The sequence below is a fragment of the Triticum urartu genome, chromosome 5A, assembly GCF_056163025.1.
Source record: "Triticum urartu cultivar PI428250 chromosome 5A, HENAU_Tu73, whole genome shotgun sequence".
Taxonomy (NCBI): domain Eukaryota; kingdom Viridiplantae; phylum Streptophyta; class Magnoliopsida; order Poales; family Poaceae; genus Triticum; species Triticum urartu.
This window is the reverse complement of record NC_141877.1, coordinates 116,639,919-116,660,099: the sequence shown is the minus strand read 5'-3', so window position 1 is coordinate 116,660,099 and position 20,181 is coordinate 116,639,919.

Here is a 20,181-nt window from a genome sequence, read left to right as displayed (position 1 = left end):
TGAATATATCACCTATCTTCAACACACGCAAATATATCCCTTGAAATGAGCTGAGCTGGCAAGCTTTTATCTTCCAACTCTCCAAGTTATTGTTTAGCTTAACCAACTAGCTCAGGGGGTAACCCACACAGATTTCTTGGAGAATGGCTGGTTTACAAGAAACCAACTCGATCACGAGCTCAACATAGCGGTCAGGTGACAACCTGGTAACACTTCCGAAAAGATTTTCGAAAAATCATGAACCACCGATATGTTACTGAGCTCGGGAACAATCTTGCTTTTCAGGGCAAGACGATATGGTCAAACGAGCAAGGGATTGAAACAATCCTAACTCATTGATCGAAGAGTGCACCGAAAATAAGGACTAGGTAGCACAATCAACCTTAGGTGACGATTCAATAATCAACACGCTAAGAATGAGGTTATTGTCCAATTAGCTACCAAGCAACGGAATTGCTAGGAGCATAGATTTCACACACCACGATTCACTTGTCGGCATCCCGGTTACAATAACATGGAAACCGAGGAATGAATGATGATGGTGGGAAGTATCACTCATCAAGAATTCATAAGAGGTGGTGCAATTCTCATGACAATCTTGACATAAAGAGAGCAACACTCCAAGGTAGAACAGAGTCAAAAGCTGGGTTGCATTTTGATCTGCGGAATACAACTGCTTTGACCCAATCCTGGATATGGATGAGGTACTGGAGTTTGTTTCTCCTAGTCATTCCGAATAGAATGGCTTGACGGACCATAAGAATAAAAGGCATCGATAACACGAATGCACAGCTACTCCTGACTATCAACTGATATACAAAGACCAAAATACAACTAAAAGAGGGACAACTCAAGGAACATATAATTTTCTGAGTTGTGGATGCATAGATTAGTATGTCGAGCAAAGCTCGACATTTCTTCCGGGTAACCCATGTAGAAAGGTAGAACTAGCAGATTCACAATGTAGAATGAAGAACTCATCAAGAGCACTCTTATTGTGATCTTTTGGTTCAAAAGAACTTCTGCCATAAGCAGTTCATGGTACTTGGAAGAAGAAAATACCACGGACCTCGAGGACTATCGCAAAGGTTACTAATATTCTAAAGGAACTAGCAAACACTATCGACAAAAGGTAAGTGGAGTGAATCTTGGGTCATGAACCCAAGAGTAGAATACCTACTACTAAATGGCATCACGGAATGCTTTCAAGAACAATGGCCAGAATCATCACACTGGGAATACAAAGCATTGCTAGATTCTCGAGGACACCTAGGGTCATAATACTAACTCCAACATACACGTCAAGGCAACGGAGTACCTCAACACACCGATTAGTGTGCTTAATCTGGCCCAAAATACAACGGGAACATGGAGGAAATACTTGCAAGTGCATCAGACTATTTAGAAACCTGGAATGACTCGGACAGCATAACGGCTGTAAATGCTCGAAAAGATTTGAGACATCCTGCAAAATGGTGGCATAACCACTTAACATCACAAATATCAAGTTTCCAAGTCCAACTAACAACACACTGGAGTAGTAGAAACTGGACTGAGGCTTAAATCCAACAATCCTAGGCAACTACGGTTTAGTAACATGTCATCTTGAGAGATAGAAGAGAAGCCTAGTTCTTAACCCCGTAGAAAAGATAAGATGACTCAGATCAGAAGGTCATGAGGATAAGGAGTAAAAAGAGCCTTACGTTCCCATCCACAATCAATTCCCTTATATAACTAAAGCATTTCTAGACACGACTTCGACCAGCTTGGCTTGGTAATCCTACAGGCAGTCAGGCTCTGATACCAAAGCTGTCAGGACCCCGATTCCATGTCACATCGATCTAGCCGGTAACATCTCAAATCACTTTGCGGCCTCATGCACGGTATTCCCACGGGTGTCGCCTTACCATGGCCCAGGACCATTTGCGCCTTTTGGCTCACGTATATGATAGTGTCGCTAGCATCCATATGACAGAGAACTCGGGCCGACATGGCTAGTCATGGACCCAAAGCGGCACAGACCTATGGGGAAAGGCATACATGAATCACATCCAGCATGTCAGTCAACAGCGTGTGAATCCGGGCTATAGCATTGGGCTAACAGGACTCCGGGGAACCCGGGCTGTAGCAGGCTAGGCAGGACTCCGGATGTCACCGCGTGACATTTCCCCGAAGGGGCAGACATAGGAACAAAGTGAAACACATGCCGGCCAGTCAAGTGTCCTGAGCAGTAGTGCTGGGCTAGCAAGACTCCGGTGAACCGGGCTGTAGCGAACTACTATGGCTCAAGGAGCACTAGACTACATTCCCCCATAAGAGAGGCTGCCAAGGATAAACAACTAGATTGTCGGATCCCACACATACCAAGCATTTCAATCATACACACAATATGCTCAATATGTGCAATACAACATGGCGTCACAACATAACTTTACGACTCAAGTATTTATTCATTAGGCTCCAAGGAGCAAGATATTACTAACATGGGTCTCATGACCCAACATACAGAGCATACAAGCAACAAGCACATGCGGAAGCTTAACTTGTCTGAGTACAGACAACTACAAATGAAGAAGACTGAGAAGCCTGACTATCTACCAGACCCTGCCAAGGAGACAAGATCGTAGCTGAGGTATCAAGCTAAACATCAAAGTCCACACGGAACTACTAGCGAGACTGAAGTCTCTCTGCAAAAACATAAATTAAGCAACGTGAGTACAAATGTACCCAGCAAGACTTACATCAGAACTATCTACATATGCATCGGTATCAACAAAGGGGGTGGTGGAGTTTAACTACAGCAAGCCAGCTTTGACTCGGTGGCTATCCTGAACTACGACTGCAAGTGACTCTTTTGAGGTGGCGCACACGAGTCCACAAATTCACCATACCAATACACCACTATGGATCCGCTCCCGTCTCCCTGCGAGAATGCCATCCATAGCACTCACGCTTATCTTGCGAGTTTTAGAGTATCCACTTTCACTTGTCTATGAACTATGCAAGGGGTCCAAGTTTCCATATCCGAGGAATCCGGCTATTCGAATAGATAATGATAACCCTGCAGGGGTGTACTTCTTCACACACGCTCTCGCCACTTATCGCCCTGTACACGTCATGTACCTCGGCAACCTTCAAGCGGAAGCCGGGCGAGGGTGTCGGCCACGACCTGACTAACTGACAAGTCTCTAGTCCAGGTTTATCTTCTATTCGGGTTCCATCTGCAAGGAGATCCGGTCGGGGTGTCGCTCAAGGCCCCAAACGATGTGAGCAGGGTTCCCAAGCCCACCATCTGGGTGCCACTTGGTACACCATGCCACTGTGCCTAGTCTGTCCCAAGCCCACCTGTACCGGGTGCCACTTGGTAGACTACTAACACTACCTACAAACACCAGAAACTAATTGCAACTCCTGGACAGAGATCGAGTTGATTAATAAGCCGAGAGGGGCCAAGTTACCAGACCCCAATGTGTGGTAGTAACTGTTCATGGATCACAAACACAGAACTCAGTTCCTGAGGACGACTGCAATGAGACAACCCACCATGTACTCCTACATGGCCTCTCACCGCTACCTTTACCAAATCGTGTTCACACACTTAGATCACACACAGTAGGACATGTTTAACACCATTCCAATTCATCCCCGATGAATCAGACCTGACTCAACTCTAAGCAGTAGCAGGCATGACAAACAAGCATGAATGAGTAGGCACATCAGGGCTCAAACAACTCCTACTCATGCTAGTGGGTTTCATCTATTTACTTTGGCAATGACAGGTCATGCAGAGGAAAGGGGTTCAGCTACCGCAGCATGTAACAATTGAAACGGTGTTGTCCTAATGCAGTAAAAGAGAGCAGGAGCGAGAGAGTGGGATTGTATCGGAATGAACAAGGGGGTTTTGCTTGCCTAGCACTTCTGAAGATAGTATAGCTCTTCATCGGTGTCATCGATCACATCGTCGGAAACATCGTCTACTGAGAGGGGACAGTCACCGGCAACAGAGAAAGAACACAATCAATGCAATGCGATAATATGATGCATGATCATGACATGGCAATATGATGTGAGTTGAGCTAATGCAGCTAGCAATGATTTAAATGAAGTTGGTTTGAACCCAAGGTTCAAATTCAAACTCCATGTAAGACATTTCAAATGCCATTAATTCAAATTGTCTTATACAGCAACTTTAAGTTGTTCAAACATGCATGAAAATGGTACAGATGGATAGATTAGATTTTTCTGATCATTTTTCATATATAATTTATCTTATTTGGAGTTATGGTTGACTTTCTATGATTTTTAGAAGTTTTGGGTATTTTCTAAAATTTATAAATCATTTCTGATTTATTTTAATTCTAGAAAACATTTACTGCGTAAGCATGACGTCGGTGTGACATCAGCAAGTCAACAGAGGTGGTCCAGGTCAAACATGACAAGTGGGACCCGCACGTCAGTGTAATAGGGCAGGGTCATAGGCTGACCAGTGGGTCCGGGTCAACGTACACGTCAGCATAGTCAAAGCTGATGCGTGGGCCCGCTACAATTAGATTAACCTTAATATATTATTGTTAGTCGATTAGTTAGGCAGTGGGGCGTGGCTGTCAATGTAACTAGGGGGTTGGTTAGTACGTCATTAGCCACTAATAACGGTGCCACGTCGGCACGGCCGGAGTTAAGCCGCCAGCGACGTCCAGAGACGGCGGCGATGCTCGGGTTTTGTTTTCCGGCGACCATATGGGCGGTGAAGTGCGTCTACGCGACAAGGAGGCTCGTCCGCATCATGTGGTGCACGCAATAGCAGCTCCGGTGGCCTAGGTCGACGGCCGCGGCAACTTGCGCGGCGGCCGGAGCTCGGGCAAGGTTGGGAATGGGGTTGTGGTGCACGACAGAGCAAACGGCATGGCGCTACGGCCTCCAGGTGATGTGCTGAGCACGGTGACGCGCTCTGTGGTGAGCTTGCGCGGCTGTGGCCACAGCTACGCCATGGCCAGCGGCGAGAATCTTTCGGCCATGGTGGGAACGGAGCTAGGGGACGAGCGTGGGCACGAGAGTAGAGGGGAAAGGAAGAGGGGCTCACGGCGGGTCTGCAAGGGTGGTCGGCAGGCTCGGGGGCGCACTAGTAGTGGCGAATCGACCGACGAGGTGCGTCGGTGGCCGGCGACGGAAATGGCGATGGTGGCGATGAAGCAGCGCGTCCGAGGCCGGGCGGATCGTCGAGGAGGAAGAGGCAGATGAGGCGGAGCTCGTGGACAGCTTGGAGAGGCGAGGGGACGGCTGTGGCTGCGCGTACGCGAGAGGCGGCCGGCGGTTGCTCTCGAATGGAGCTCGGGGAGGAGCTAGGGGGTGAGGGAGAGACCAGAGAGATGGGGGAGTGAGGGAGGATGTACGCGGGGCTTCTCCAGGCGCGTCGGATGGGCTCGGGGGCGCCTCCGTGGCAAGCAGGAGGTGGAGCTCCTGTGTGCGCTGCTGCTGGCATGCAGCTGCTTCGGGGCGAGGGGAGGAAGACGACGGCAAGGTGCTGGTGGGCTGGGCCGCCTACTTGGGCTGTCAGGTAAGTGGCCAGGTAGGTTCAGGTAAGTGGCCTAGTGGCCTTCCCTCTTTTATTTGTTTCTGTTTTTCTATTTTCTGTAATTTGTTTGATTTGATTTGAAGCATCAAATCATTTAGAACTTTCTGTAAATTTTTATATGAGCTCAGGAAACTTGTCCAAGGCCACATGCAAACTTACAAAAATTATTTGAACTTTATCTCTTATATAACAGAAATAAGTCCAACTCAAATATGTTATTAATTTAATTCAAAGGCCCAAAATAATTATTTTGAAGCCTCCAAAAATATTGGTTTGAATTTTATTCTTGCCAATATTTTTCAAGGTTTAACAGGAACATTTCTTGGGCTTCTTATAGAAGATTTTAATGTTGATCATTTTTAAAAGGTTTCTGAGGCTTTGAAAATTCCTCAATTCAAATTTCATTTGAATTTAAACATGATGCAACACATGACTAGCTAGCTCAGAGCATACTGGAACTAGGGATGTGACAATACCCTCAGCCCCGAGGGAAAACTACTCCCTCCTCGTCATGGAGAGCACCGGGATGATGAAGATGGCCACCGGAGAAGGATTGCCCCCTCCGGCAGGGTGCCGGAACGGGTCTAGATTGGTTTTCGGTGGCTACGGAGGCTTCTGGCGGCGGAACTCCCGATTTATGTTGCGTTCTGGAAGTTTTAGGTCATGTAAGTATATATGGGTGCAGGAGGTACGTCAGGGGAGCCACGGGGGCCCCACGAGACAGGGGGGCGCACCCTAGGGGGGTGGGCGCGCCCCCACCCTCGTGCGCAGCTCCCGTATCTTTTGACGTGGGGTCCAAGTCCATCAGGTGTGTTTCCTTTGAAAAATAACTTCTGCAGTTGATTTCGTTCCATTTCGACTCCATCTGATATTCGTTTTCTTCGAAACACTAAAATAGGCATAAAATAACAAATCTGGGCTGGGCCTCCGGTTAATAGGTTAGTCCCAAAAATAATATAAAAGTGGAAAATAAAGCCCAATATTGCCCAAAACAGTAGATAATATAGCATGGAGCAATCAAAAATTATAGATACGTTGGAGACATATCAGGGTGCAGGCTGAGTTTTTGGCTGGAATGCTTCTCTATCGCGGCCACGAGGTGGCCAATCAGCCGTGTCATACGCTTCTTCCTCCTGTCGGGGTAGCAACCTGCACTTTGGGTAACTCTTGGAGGGGCGCTCGAGTTTATATTCCTCGGCTGCGAGGACTTCAGTCCATCTGTCAGCTAGCAGATCCTGATCAGCTTGAAGCTGCTGCTGCTTTTTCTTAAGGCTATTTGCCGTGGCTATAAGCCGGCGTTTGAAGCGCTCTTGTTCGACGGGATCCTCTGGAATGGCGAATTCGTCGTCGCCGAGGCTTGCCTCGTCTTCGGAGGGGGGCATGTAATTATCATCCTCCACCTCTCCATCTGCCGCTCTCTCAGGAGGGCTGGCTCCGCCATCCTCCTGCTCTAAATCTTGCTGGAGGGGATTGTTGTTGTCTTTGGCACTATCCGGAGTATTATTATCTCCGGTGCCGGTATCACCGCTTTTGCTTTGGCAGGACTTAGAGCGGCGCTGCTGACGTCGGCGCTTGGGTTGCTTCTTGGAGGGGTCATCCTCTGTTGTCTTGTCGCCATTGCCTTCTTTGGGTGTATCCACCATGTATATATCGTATGATGAGGTGGCTGTCCAGTGCCCTATGGGCAGTGGTTCCTCTTCGTCTCCCGCATCATCGTCCATACCATCGATGTCTTCGGAGTCGAAGTCGAGCATGTCGGTTAAGTCATCGACAGTGGCTACTAAGTGGGTGGTGGGTGGGCCGCGAATTTCTTTGTCGTCCGCATCCCAGTCCTGCCGGACATAGTTCGGCTAGGATCCTCCTGACAAGGAGAGATACCTTAATGAGTTCATTATGTCACCAAAGGGCGAGTGCTGAAAAATATCCGCGAAGGTAAACTCCATGATCGGCGCCCAATCGGATTCGATAGGAATGGGCGCAGGCGGTTTGGAGTCCGTGGCCGGAGAAGGATCCAGCAGTTTAACAACATGGCTCTTGTGCAAGGTAAGGTCGATGTTTGTCTCAATCGCCGCTGAGGGTAAGGCCTCCGTGGCGGGGTCCATCCACCCGTCCATGGATGGCGAAACTGGCTCCGAATTGAGGGTCAGAGCGGCTGCCGGTGTGATCTCCCGAATACGGTCCGATGATAGAGCTAAATCGTACTCATCGTGACCGCGTGGAGCACAAGGCATGGGCTCGAATCCGTCAAAGATCAAGTCTCCGCGGATATCGGCCGTGTAGTTTAAGCTTCCAAACCTGACCTGGTGGCCAGGGGCATAACTTTCGATCTGCTCCAGATGGCCAAGCGAGTTGGCCCGCAGTGCGAAGCTGCCGAACACAAAGATCTGTCCAGGGAGAAAAGTCTCACCTGGACCGCATCTCTATCGATGATCGTAGGAGCCATCAAGCCTAACGGCGACAACACAGAGGAACTCTCAATGAAAGCACCAATGTCGGTGTCAAAACCGGCGGATCTCGGGTAGGGGGTCCCGAACTGTGCCTCTAAGGCGGATGGTAATAGGAGGCAGGGGACACGATGTTTTACCAAGGTTCGGGCCCTCTTGATGGAGGTAAAACCCTACGTCCTGCTTAATTTATTCTTGATGATATGAGTATTACAAGAGTTGATCTACCACGAGATCGGAGAGGCTAAACCCTAGAAGCTAGCTTATGGTATGATTGTATGTTGTCCTACGGACTAAAACCCTCCGGTTTATATAAACACCGGAAAGGGCTAGGGTTACACAAGGTCGGTTACAAAGGAGGAGATATACATATCCGTATTGCCTAGCTTGCCTTCCACACCAAGTAGAGTCCTATCCAGACACGAGACGAAGTCTTCAATCTTTTATCTTCATAGTCCAATAGTCCGGCCAAAGGATATAATTTGTCTGTCCGGATACCCCCTAATCCAGGACTCCCTCACACACCCACTAGTTTCTTTTGTTGAGCTTTAATACATTTATAGCTCTAGTGCATCCGTTGCATGGCAATCCCTACTCCTTGCATTAACATCAATCGATGGGAATCTCCATAGCCCATTGATTAGCCTCGTTGATGTGAGACTTTCTCCTTTTTTGTCTTCTCCACATAACCCCCATCATTATACTCTATTCCACCCATAGTGCTATATCCATGGCTCACGCTCATGTATTGCGTGAAGGTTTATAATGTTTGAGATTACTAAAGTATGAAACAATTGCTTGGCTTGTCATCGGTTTTGTGCATGATGAGAGCATTCTTGTGTGATGAAAATGGAGCATGACTAAACTATATGATTTTGTAGGGATGAACTTTCTTTGGGCATGTTATTTTGAGAAGACATAATTGCTTAGTTAGTATGCTTGAAGTATTATTATTTGTATGTCAATATTAAAATTTTATCTTGAATCTTTCGGATCTGAATATTCATGCCACAATTAAGAAGAATTACATTGAAATTATGCCTAGTAGCATTCCACATCAAAAATTCTGTTTTTATCATTTACCTACTCGAGGACGAGCAGGAATTAAGCTTGGGGATGCTTGATACGTCTCCAACTTATCTATAATTTTTGATTGCTCCATGCTATATTATCTTCTGTTTTGGACATTATTGGGCTTTATTACCCACTTTTATATTATTTTTGGGACTAACCTACTAACCGGAGGCCCAGCCCAGAATTGCTGTTTTTTTTGCCTATTTTAAGGTTTCGAAGAAAAGGAATATCAAATGGAGTCCAAACGGAATGAAACCTTCGGGAACGTGATTTTTGGAACGAACGAGATCCAGGAGACTTGGACCCTACGTCAAGCAACCAACAGGGAAGCCACGAGGTAGGGGGGCGTGCCTACCCCCCAGGCGCGCCCTCCACCCTCGTGGGCCCCATGTTGCTCCACCGACGTACTTCTTCCTCCTATATATACCTACGTACCCCCAAACGATCAGATACGGAGCCAAAACCCTAATTCCACCACCGTAACGTTCTGTATCCACGAGATCCCATCTTGGGGCCTGTTCCGGAGCTCCGCCGGTGGGGGCATCAATCACGGAGGGCTTCTACATCAACACCATAGCCTCTCCGATGATGTGTGAGTAGTTTACCTCAGACCTTCGGAGTCCATAGTTATTAGCTAGATGGCTTCTTCTCTCTTTTTGGATCTCAATACAAAGTTCTCCCCCTCTCTTGTGGAGATCTATTCGATGTAATCTTCTTTTGCTATGTGTTTGTTGAGACCGATGAATTGTGGGTTTATGATCAAGTTAATCTATGAACAATATTTCAATCTTCTCTGAATTATTTTATGTATGATTGGTTATATTTGCATGTCTCTTAGAATTATCAGTTTGGTTTGGCCTACTAGATTGATCTTTCTTGCAATGGGAGAAGTGCTTAGCTTTGGCTTCAATCTTGCGGTGTCGTTTCCTAGTGCAGTAGGGGCAGCAAGGCACGTATTGTATTGTTGCCATCGAGGATAACAAGATGGGGTTTTCATCATATTGCATGATTTTATCCCTCTACATCATGTCATCTTGCTTAAGGCGTTACTCTGTTCTTATGAACTTAATACTCTAGATGCATGCTGGATAGAGGTCGATGTGTGGAGTAATAGTAGTAGATGCAGGCAGGAGTCGGTCTACTTGTCTTGGACGTGATGCCTATATACATGATCATACCTAGATATTCTCATAACTACTCTCAGTTCTGTCAACTGCTCAATAGTAATTTGTTCACCCACCGTAAAATACTTATGCTCTTGAGAGAAGCCACTAGTGAAACCTATGGCCCCTGGGTCAATCTTCCATCATATTATTCTTCCAACACTTAGTTATTTCCTTTGCTTTTTTACTTTGCTTTTATTTTACTTTGCATCTTTATCATAAAAATACCAAAAATATTATCTTATCATATCTATCAGATCTCACTCTCGTAAGTGACCGTGTAGGGATTGACAACCCCTTATCGCATTGGTTGGGAGGTTTTATTTGTTTTGTTTAGGTGTGAGGGACTGGCGCGTAGCCTCCTACTGGATTGATACCTTGGTTCTCAAAAACTGAGGGAAATACTTACGCTACTTTGCTGCACCACCCTTTCCTCTTCAAGGGAAAAAAATGCAAGTGCTCAAGAGGTAGCAGGTCACCATACGAGCATGCTACGGGACTTCCAAACTTCAACACAAGTATTTCTCAAATTCATAATTACTCAACTAGTACGACTCTAATATCACTATCTTCATATCTCAAAACAATTATCAAGCATCAAACTTCTCTTAGTATTCAATGCACTTATATGAAAGTTTTTATTATATCAAAAGCAAATTACCATGCTGTTCTAAAGGATTCTCAAAATAATATAAGTGAAGCATGAGAGATCAATTATTTCTGTAGAATAAAACCACCACCGTGCTCTAAAAGATATATAAGTGAAGCACTAGAGCAAATGACAAACTACTCCAAAAGATATAAGTGAAGATCAATGAGTAGTTGAATAACTATGCAACTATGTGAAGACTCTCTAACATTTAATAATTTCAGATCTTGGTATTTTATTCAAACAGCAAGCAAAACAAAATAAAATAAAATGACTCTCCAAGCAAAACACATATCATGTGGCGAATAAAAATATAGCTCCAAGTAAAGTTACCGATTAACGAAGATGAAAGATGGGATGCCTTCCGGGGCATCCCCAAGATTAGGCTCTTGGTTGTCCTTTAATATTACCTTGGGGTGCCTTTGGCATCCCCAAGATTAGGCTCTTGCCACTCCTTATTCCATAGTCCATCGAATCTTTACCCAAAACTTGAAAACTTCACAACACAAAACTTAACAAAGAACTCGTAAGCTCCGTTAGTATAAGAAAATAAATCACCACTTAGGTACTGTTGTGAACTCATTCCAATTTCATATTGGTGTAATATCTACTGTATTCCAACTCATCTATGGTTGATACCCTCCGATACTACTCATAGATTCATCAAAATAAGCAAACAACACATAGAAAACATAATCTGTCAAAAACAGAACGGTCTGTAGTAATCTGTAGGTTTCGAATACTTATGTAACTCCAACAATCCTGAGAAATTAGGGAGTCCTAGGAAATTTGTTTATTAATCTACTGCAAGTGGAATTGGTATTTTATCGCTCTTGCTACCTCTTGAGCTTGCATTGGATTTCCCCGAAGAGGAAAGGATGATGCAGCAGAGTAGCGTAAGTATTTCCCTCAGTTTTTGAGAACCAAGGTATCAATCCAGTAGGAGGCCATGCTCAAGTCCCTCGTACCTGCACAAAACGATAGCTACTCGCAACCAACACGATTAGGGGTTGTCAATCCCTTCACGGTCACTTACGAGAGTGAGATCTGATAGATATAATATTTTTGGTATTTTTGGTCTAGAGATGCAAAGTGAAAAGTAAGAGGCAAAGTAAAAAAATCAAAGCAAGATTAAACTGATGGAGATTGATATGATGAGAATAGACCCGGGGGCCATAGGTTTCACTAGTGGGTTCTCTCAAGAGCATAAGTATTCTACGATGGGTGAACAAATTACTGTTGAGCAATTGACAGAATTGAGCATAGTTATGAGAATATCTAGGCATGATCATGTATATAGGCATCACGTCCGTGACAAGTAGACCGAAACGATTCTGCATCTACTACTATTACTCCACTCATCGACCGCTATCCAGCATGCATCTAGAGTATTAAGTTAAAAACAAAGTAACGCTTTAAGCAAGATGACATGATGTAGAGAGATAAATTCACGCAATATGAAATAAATCCCATCTTGTTATCCTCGATGGCAACGATGCAATACGTGCGTTGCTTCCCCTTCTGTCACTGGGAAAGGACACCGCAAGATCGAACGCAAAGCTAAGCACTTCTCCATGGCAAGAACTACCAATCTAGTTGGCCAAACCAAACGGATAATTCGAAGAGACTTGCAAAGATAACCAATCATACATAAAAGAATTCAGAGAAGATTCAAATATCATTCATAGATAGACTTGATCATAAACCCACAATTCATCTGTCTCAACAAACACACCGCAAGAAGAAGAAGATTACATCGAATAGATCTCCACAAGAGAGGGGGAGAACTTTGTATTGAGATCCGAAAAGAGAGAAGAAGCCATCTAGCTACTAACTATGGACCCGAAGGTCTGAGGTAAACTACTCACACTTCATCGGAGAGGCTATGATCATGTAGAAGCCCTCCGTGATGACGGCCCTCTCCGGCGGAGCTCCGGAACAGGCCCCAAGATGGGATCTCGTGGATACAGAAAGTTGCGATGTTGGAATTAGGTTTTTGGCTCCCATTCTGATCATTTGGGAGTACATAGGTACATATAGGAGGAAGGAGTACGTCGGTGGAGCACCGAGGGGCCCACGAGGCAGGGGGCGCGCCCCCACCCTCGTGACCGCCTCTTTGACTCCTTGGAGTAGGGTCCAGGTCTCCTGGATCATGTTCGGTGAGAAAATCACGTTCCCGAAGGTTTTATTCCGTTTGGACTCCGTTTGATATTCTGTTTCTCCGAAATACTGAAATAGGCAAAAAACAGCAATTCTGGGCCGGGCCTTCGGTTAATAGGTTAGTCCCAAAAATAATATAAAAGTGGAAAATAAAGCCCAATATAGTCCAAAACAGTAGATAATATAGCATGGAGCAATCAAAAATTATAGATACGTTGGAGATGTATCAGGCATCCCCAAGCTTAATTCCTGGTCGTCCTCGAGTAAGTAAATGATAAAAAGAGAATTTTTGATGCGGAGTGCTACTTGGCATAATTTCAATGCAAATATTCTTAATTGTGATATGAATATTCAGATTGGAAAGATTCAAGACAAAATTTTATATTGACATAAAAATAATAATACTTCAAGCATACTAACAAAGCAATTATGTCTTCTCAAAATATCATGGCCAAAGAAAGTTATCCCTACAAAATCATATAGTCTGGCTATGTTCTATCTTCACCACACAAAGTATTTAAATCATGCACAACCCCGATGACAAGCCAAGCAATTGTTTCATACTCTAACTTTTTCAATCTTCACGCAATACATGAGCGTGAGCCATGGATATAGCACTATATGTGGAATAGAATGGTGGTTGTGGAGAAGACAAAAAGGAGAAGATAGTCTCACATCAACTAGGCGTATCAACGGGCTATGGAGATGCCCATTAATAGATATCAATGTGAGTGAGTAGGGATTGCCATGCAACGGATGCACTAGAGCTATAAGTATATGAAAGCTCAAAAAGAAACTATGTGGGTGTGCATCCAACTTGCTTGCTCATGAAGACCTAGGGCAATTTGAGGAAGCCCATCATTGGAATATACAAGCCAAGTTCTATAATGAAAGATTCCCACTAGTATATGAAGGTGACATAACGAGAGACTCTCTACTATGAAGATCATGGTGCTACTTTGAAGCACAAGTGTGGTAAAAGGATAGTAACATTGTCCCTTCTCTCTTTTTCTCTCATTATTATTATTTTTTTATTTGGGCCTCTTTTATTTATTTTTCTTCTGGAGTCTCATCCCAACTTATGGTGGAATCATAGTCTCCATCATTCTTTCCTCACATGGGACAATGCTCTAAAAAGGATGATCATCACACTTTTATTTTTCTTACAACTCAAAAATTACAACTCGATACTTAGAACAAAATATAACTTTATATGAATGCCTCCAGCGGTGTACCGGGAAATGCAATATGACAATGATGGAGTGTGTCATAATAAACAAAACGGTGGAAAGTTGCATGGCAATATATCTCGGAATGGCTATGTAAATGCCATGATAGGTAGGTATGGTGGCTGTTTTGAGGAAGGTATATGGTGGGTGTATGATACCGGTGAAAAGTGCGCGGTATTAGAGAGGCTAGCAATGGTGGAAGGATGAGAAAAAGTGCATATAATCCATGGACTCAACATTAGTCATAAAGAACTCATGTACTTATTGCAAAAATCTAGAAGTTACCAAAGCAAAGTATTACGCGCATGCTCCTAAGGGGATAGATTGGTAGGAAAAGACCATCGCTCGTCCCCGACCGCCACTCATAAGGAAGACAATCAATAAATAAATCATGCTCCGACTTCATCACATAACGGTTCACCATACGTGCATGCTACGGGAATCACAAACTTTAACACAAGTATTCTTTAAATTCACAACTACTCAACTAGCATGACTCTAATATTATCACCTCCACATCTCAAAACAATTGTCATGCTTCAATCTTTTCTTAGTATTCAACACACTCAAAAGAAAGTTTCAGAAATCTTGAATACCAAGCATATTATTATTAAGTAAACTACCATGCTATTAAGAGACTCTCAAAATAATTTAAGTGAAGCATGAGAGATCAATAGTTTCTTCAAAACAAATCCACCACCGTGCTCTAAAAGATCTAAGTGAAGCACATAGAGCAAAATTATAACGCTTAAAAGATATAAGTGAAGCACATAGAGCAAAACTACTTAGCTCAAAAAGATATAAGTGAACCACATAGAGCATAACTACATAGCTCAAAAGATATAAGTGAAGCACATAGAGCAAAACTACATAGCTCAAAAGATATAAGTGAAGCACATAGAGCATAACTACCTAGCTCAAAAGATATAAGTGAAGCACATAGAGTATTATATCAAATTTTAATTCATGTATGGCTCTCTCAAAAGGTGTATACAGCAAGGATGATTGTGGCATACTAAAACACAAAGAAACAAATAATACAAGACGCTCCAAACAAAACACATATCATGTTGTTGAATAAAAATATAGCTCCAAGTAATTATCGATGGAAGTGGACGAAAGAGGGGATGCCTTCCGGGGAATCCCCAAGCTTTGACTTTTTGGTGTCCTTGGATTATCTTGGGGATGCCATGGGCATCCCCAAGCTTAGGCTCTTGCCACTCCTTGTTCCATAATCCATCAAAAGAATTCACCCAAAACTTGAAAACTTCACAACACAAAACTCAATAGAAATCCCGTGAGCTCCGTTAGACAAAGAAAACAAAAGACCACTTCAAGGTATTGTAATAAACTCATTCTTTATTTATATTGGTGTTAAACCTACTGTATTCCAACTTCTCTATGGATTATAAACTATTTTACTAGCCATAGATTCATCAAAATAAGCAAACAACACACGAAAAACAGAATCTGTCAAAAACAGAACAGTCTGTAGTAATCTGTAACTAACGCAAACTTCTGTAACCCCAAAAATTCTAAAATAAATTGCTGGACGTGAGGAATTTATATATTAATCATCTTCGAAAAGAATTAACTAAATATCGCTCTTCAAATAAAAATTACAGCAGTTCTCGTGAGCACTAAAGTTTCTGTTTTTTACAGCAAGTTCAACAAGACTTTCCCCAAGTCTTCCCAACGGTTCTACTTGGCACAAACACTAATTAAACACGAAAAATACAACCAAAACAGAGGCTAAATAATTTTTTTATTACTAAAGAGGAGCAAAAGGCAAGGAATAAAAATAAAATTGGGTTGCCTCCCAACAAGCGCTATCGTTTAACGCCCCTAGCTAGGCATAAAAGCGAGGATAGATCTAGGTATTGCCATCTTTGGTAGGCAATCCATAAGTGGCTCTCATGATAGTTTCATATGGCAATTTTATTTTCTTTCTTGGAAAGTGTTCCATGCCCTTTTTTAATGGAAATTGAAATCTAATATTCCCTTCCTTCATATCAATAATCGCACCAATCGTTCTAAGGAAAGGTCTACCAAGAATAACAGGGCAAGAAGGATTGCAATCTATACCAAGAACAATAAAATCTATGGGTACATAATTCATATTTGCAACAATTAGAGCATCATTAATCCTTCCCATAGGTTTATTAATAGTAGAATCCTCAAGATGCATGCTTAGAAAGCAATCATCAAAAGAACGGAAATCTAGCACCCAAATCACACAAAGCATAAAACTCATGATCTTTAATTTTAATTTTAATAGTTGGTTCCCACTCATCGTAGAGTTTTCTAGGGTTAGAAACTTTCAACTCAAGTTTTTCTTCATAAGATTGCATCAGGGCATCAACAATATGTTCGGTGAAGGCTTTCTTTTGACTATAAGCATGTGGAGAATTTAGCATGGATTGCAACAAGGAAATACAATCAATTAAAGAGCAACTTTCATAATTAAATTCCTTGAAATCCAATATAGTGGGTTTAGAAACATCTAGATTTTTATTTCTTTCAATCCCACTTTCATCAACTTAATCATAAAGATCTAAATACTCCGAATTTTTAGATCGCCTTCTAGGTAAAGGAAGATCATATTTAGTTTCATCAAGATTCATATTGCAAAACAAAGATTTAATAGGAGACACATCAATAAATTTTATATCTTCATCTTGATTTTCATAAGAATTGGGTTTAGCGGCCATCTTATTGACTAAGGTGGCTTGCATATCTGAAATTTCAGCAGTCATCTTTTCTAGACGAGCAATTTGGGATCTTATACCATCAAATTCTTTAGACATATCATCAAGCTCTTTATTCATATAACTCATAAAACTTTTTTGTTCCTTAAGCTCATTTCTAAAGAAATTATTATGCTCAAATTGTAAGACCATAAACTTCCTAATGTTGTTTTAGATCTCCTCTAAACTTTTAAGGTGAAGATCAGCAAATCTCGGTTGAGCCATTGCGACAAACAAGCAAACCAACACACGAGCAAACAAAAGGCAAGCGGGCAAAACAAGGCAAATAGAGAGGGAGGATAGAGAGAGAGGGCGAATAAAACGGCAAGGGTGAAGTGGGGGAGAGGAAAACAAGAGGCAAATGGCAAATAATGTAATGCGAGAGATAGGGATTGTCATGGGTACTTGGTATGTTGACTTTTTGCATAGAATCCTCGGTAACGGCGCCAGAAATTCTTCTTGCTACCTCTTGAGCTTGCATTGGATTTCCCCGAAGAGGAAAGGATGATGCAGTAGAGTAGCGTAAGTATTTCCCTCAGTTTTTGAGAACCAAGGTATCAATCTAGTAGGAGGCCATGCTCAAGTCCCTCGTACCTGCACAAAACGATAGCTACTCCCAACCAACGCGATTAGGGGTTGTCAATCCGTTCACGGTCACTTACGAGAGTGAGATCTGATAGATATAATATTTTTGGTATTTTTGGTATAGAGATGCAAAGTAAAAAGTAAAAGGAAAAGTAAAAAGCAAAGCAAGATTAAAGTGATGGAGATTGATATGATGAGAATAGACCCGGGGGCCATAGGTTTCACTAGTGGCTTCTCTCAAGAGCATAAGTATTCTAGGTGGGTGAACAAATTATTGTTGAGCAATTGACAGAATTGAGCATAGTTATGAGAATATCTAGGCATGATCATGTATATAGGCATCACGTCCGTGACAAGTAGACCGAAAGGATTCTGCATCTACTACTATTACTCCACTCTTCGACCGCTATCCAGCATGCATCTAGAGTATTAAGTTAAAAACAGAGTAACACTTTAAGCAAGATGACATGATGTAGAGAGATAAATTCATGCAATACGAAATAAACCCCATCTTTTTATCCTCGATGGCAATGATGCAATACCTGCCTTGCTGCCCCTTCTGTCACTGGGAAAGGACACCGCAAGATCGAACCCAAAGCTAAGCACTTCTCCCATGGCAAGAACTACCAATCTAGTTGGCCAAACCAAACGGGTAATTCGAAGAGACTTGCAAAGATAACCAATCATACATAAAAGAATTCAGAGAAGATTCAAATATTATTCATAGATAGACTTGTCATAAACCCACAATTCATCGGTCTCAACAAACACACCGCAAAAAGAAGAAGATTACATCGAATAGATCTCCACAAGAGAGGGGGAGAACTTTGTATTGAGATCCAAAAAGAGCGAAGAAGCCATCTAGCTACTAACTATGGACCTGAAGGTCTGAGGTAAACTACTCAGACTTCATCGGAGAGGCTATGATGATGTAGAAGCCCTCCGTGATGATGGCCCTCTCCGGCGGAGCTCCGGAACAGACCCCAAGATGGGATCTCATGGATACAGAAAGTTGCGGCGGTGGAATTAGGTTTTTGGCTCCCGTTCTGATCGTTTGGGGGTACGTAGGTATATATAGGAGGAAGGAGTACGTCGGTGGAGCACCGAGGGGCCCACGAGGCAGGGGGGCGCGCCCTAGGGGGGTGGGCGCGCCCCCACCCTCGTGACCGCCTCTTTGACTCCTTGGAGTAGGGTCCAAGTATCCTGGATCACGTTCGGTGAGAAAATCACGTCCCCGATGGTTTTATTCCGTTTGGACTCCGTTTGATATTCTGTTTCTCCGAAATACTGAAATAGGCAAAAAAACAACAATTCTGGGCTGGGCCTCCGGTCAATAGGTTAGTCCCAAAAATAATATAAAAGTGGAAAATAAAGCCCAATATAGTCCAAAACAGTAGATAATATAGCATGGAGCAATCAAAAATTATAGATACATTGGAGACGTATCAGCTCTCTGGTAAAAAAATGAAATTTATTCTCGTGAGCGCATACTTTCTGTTTTTTACAGCAAGATCAAATAACAATCACCTAAGAAGATCCTAAAGGCTTTACTTGGCACAAACACTAACTAAAACATAAAAACACAATCATAACAGAGGATAGCTGATTAATTTATTAATAAACGGGAACAAAAAGCAAGGAGCAAAAATAAAATTGGGTTGCCTCCCAACAAGCGCTATCGTTTAACGCCCCTAGCTAGGCATGATGATTTCAACGATGCTCACATAAAAGATAAGAACTGTAACATAAAGAGAGAATCATGAAGAATATGACTAGCACATTTAAGTCTAACCCACTTCCTATGTATAGGGATTTTGTGAATAAACAACTTATGTGAACAAGGATCAACTTGCATAAGAAGGTAAAACAAGCATAATTTCATGATTTTCAACACATAGAGAGGAAACTTGATATTATTGCAACTCCTACAAGCATCTATTCCTCCCTCATAATAATTTTCAGTAGCATCATGAATGAATTCAACAATATAACCATCACATAAAGCATTCTTTTCATGATCTACAAGCATAGAAATTTTATTACTCTCCACATACGCAAACTTCTTCTCATTCGGAATAGTGGAAGCATCATAAGAAACTCGAATACTATAAATTGTTTCCATATTAAAGGAGTAATGTTCAGAAAAAGGGTAATCCTAATCATGACAAGCTTTATAAATATAATCATCTCTGCTTTTTATAGCATAATTATCATCACAATAATCATCATAAGTAGCAACTTTGTTCTGATCATAATCGATTGAAACCTCTTCCAAGATAGTGGAATCATCACTAAATAAAGTCATGACCTCTCCAAATCCACTTTCATAATTATCATAATAAGATTCAACATCCTCCAAAATAGTGGGATCATTACTTCCTAAAGTTGACACTCTTCCAAACCCACTTTCATCAATATAATCATCATAAGTAGGAGGCATGCTATCATCATTATAAATTAGCATATCAAAACTTGGGAGACTAAAAATACCATCTTCATTAAATGTAGCATCCCCATGCTTGGGATAAACATTAATTGCAGCAAATATATTCTCAAAA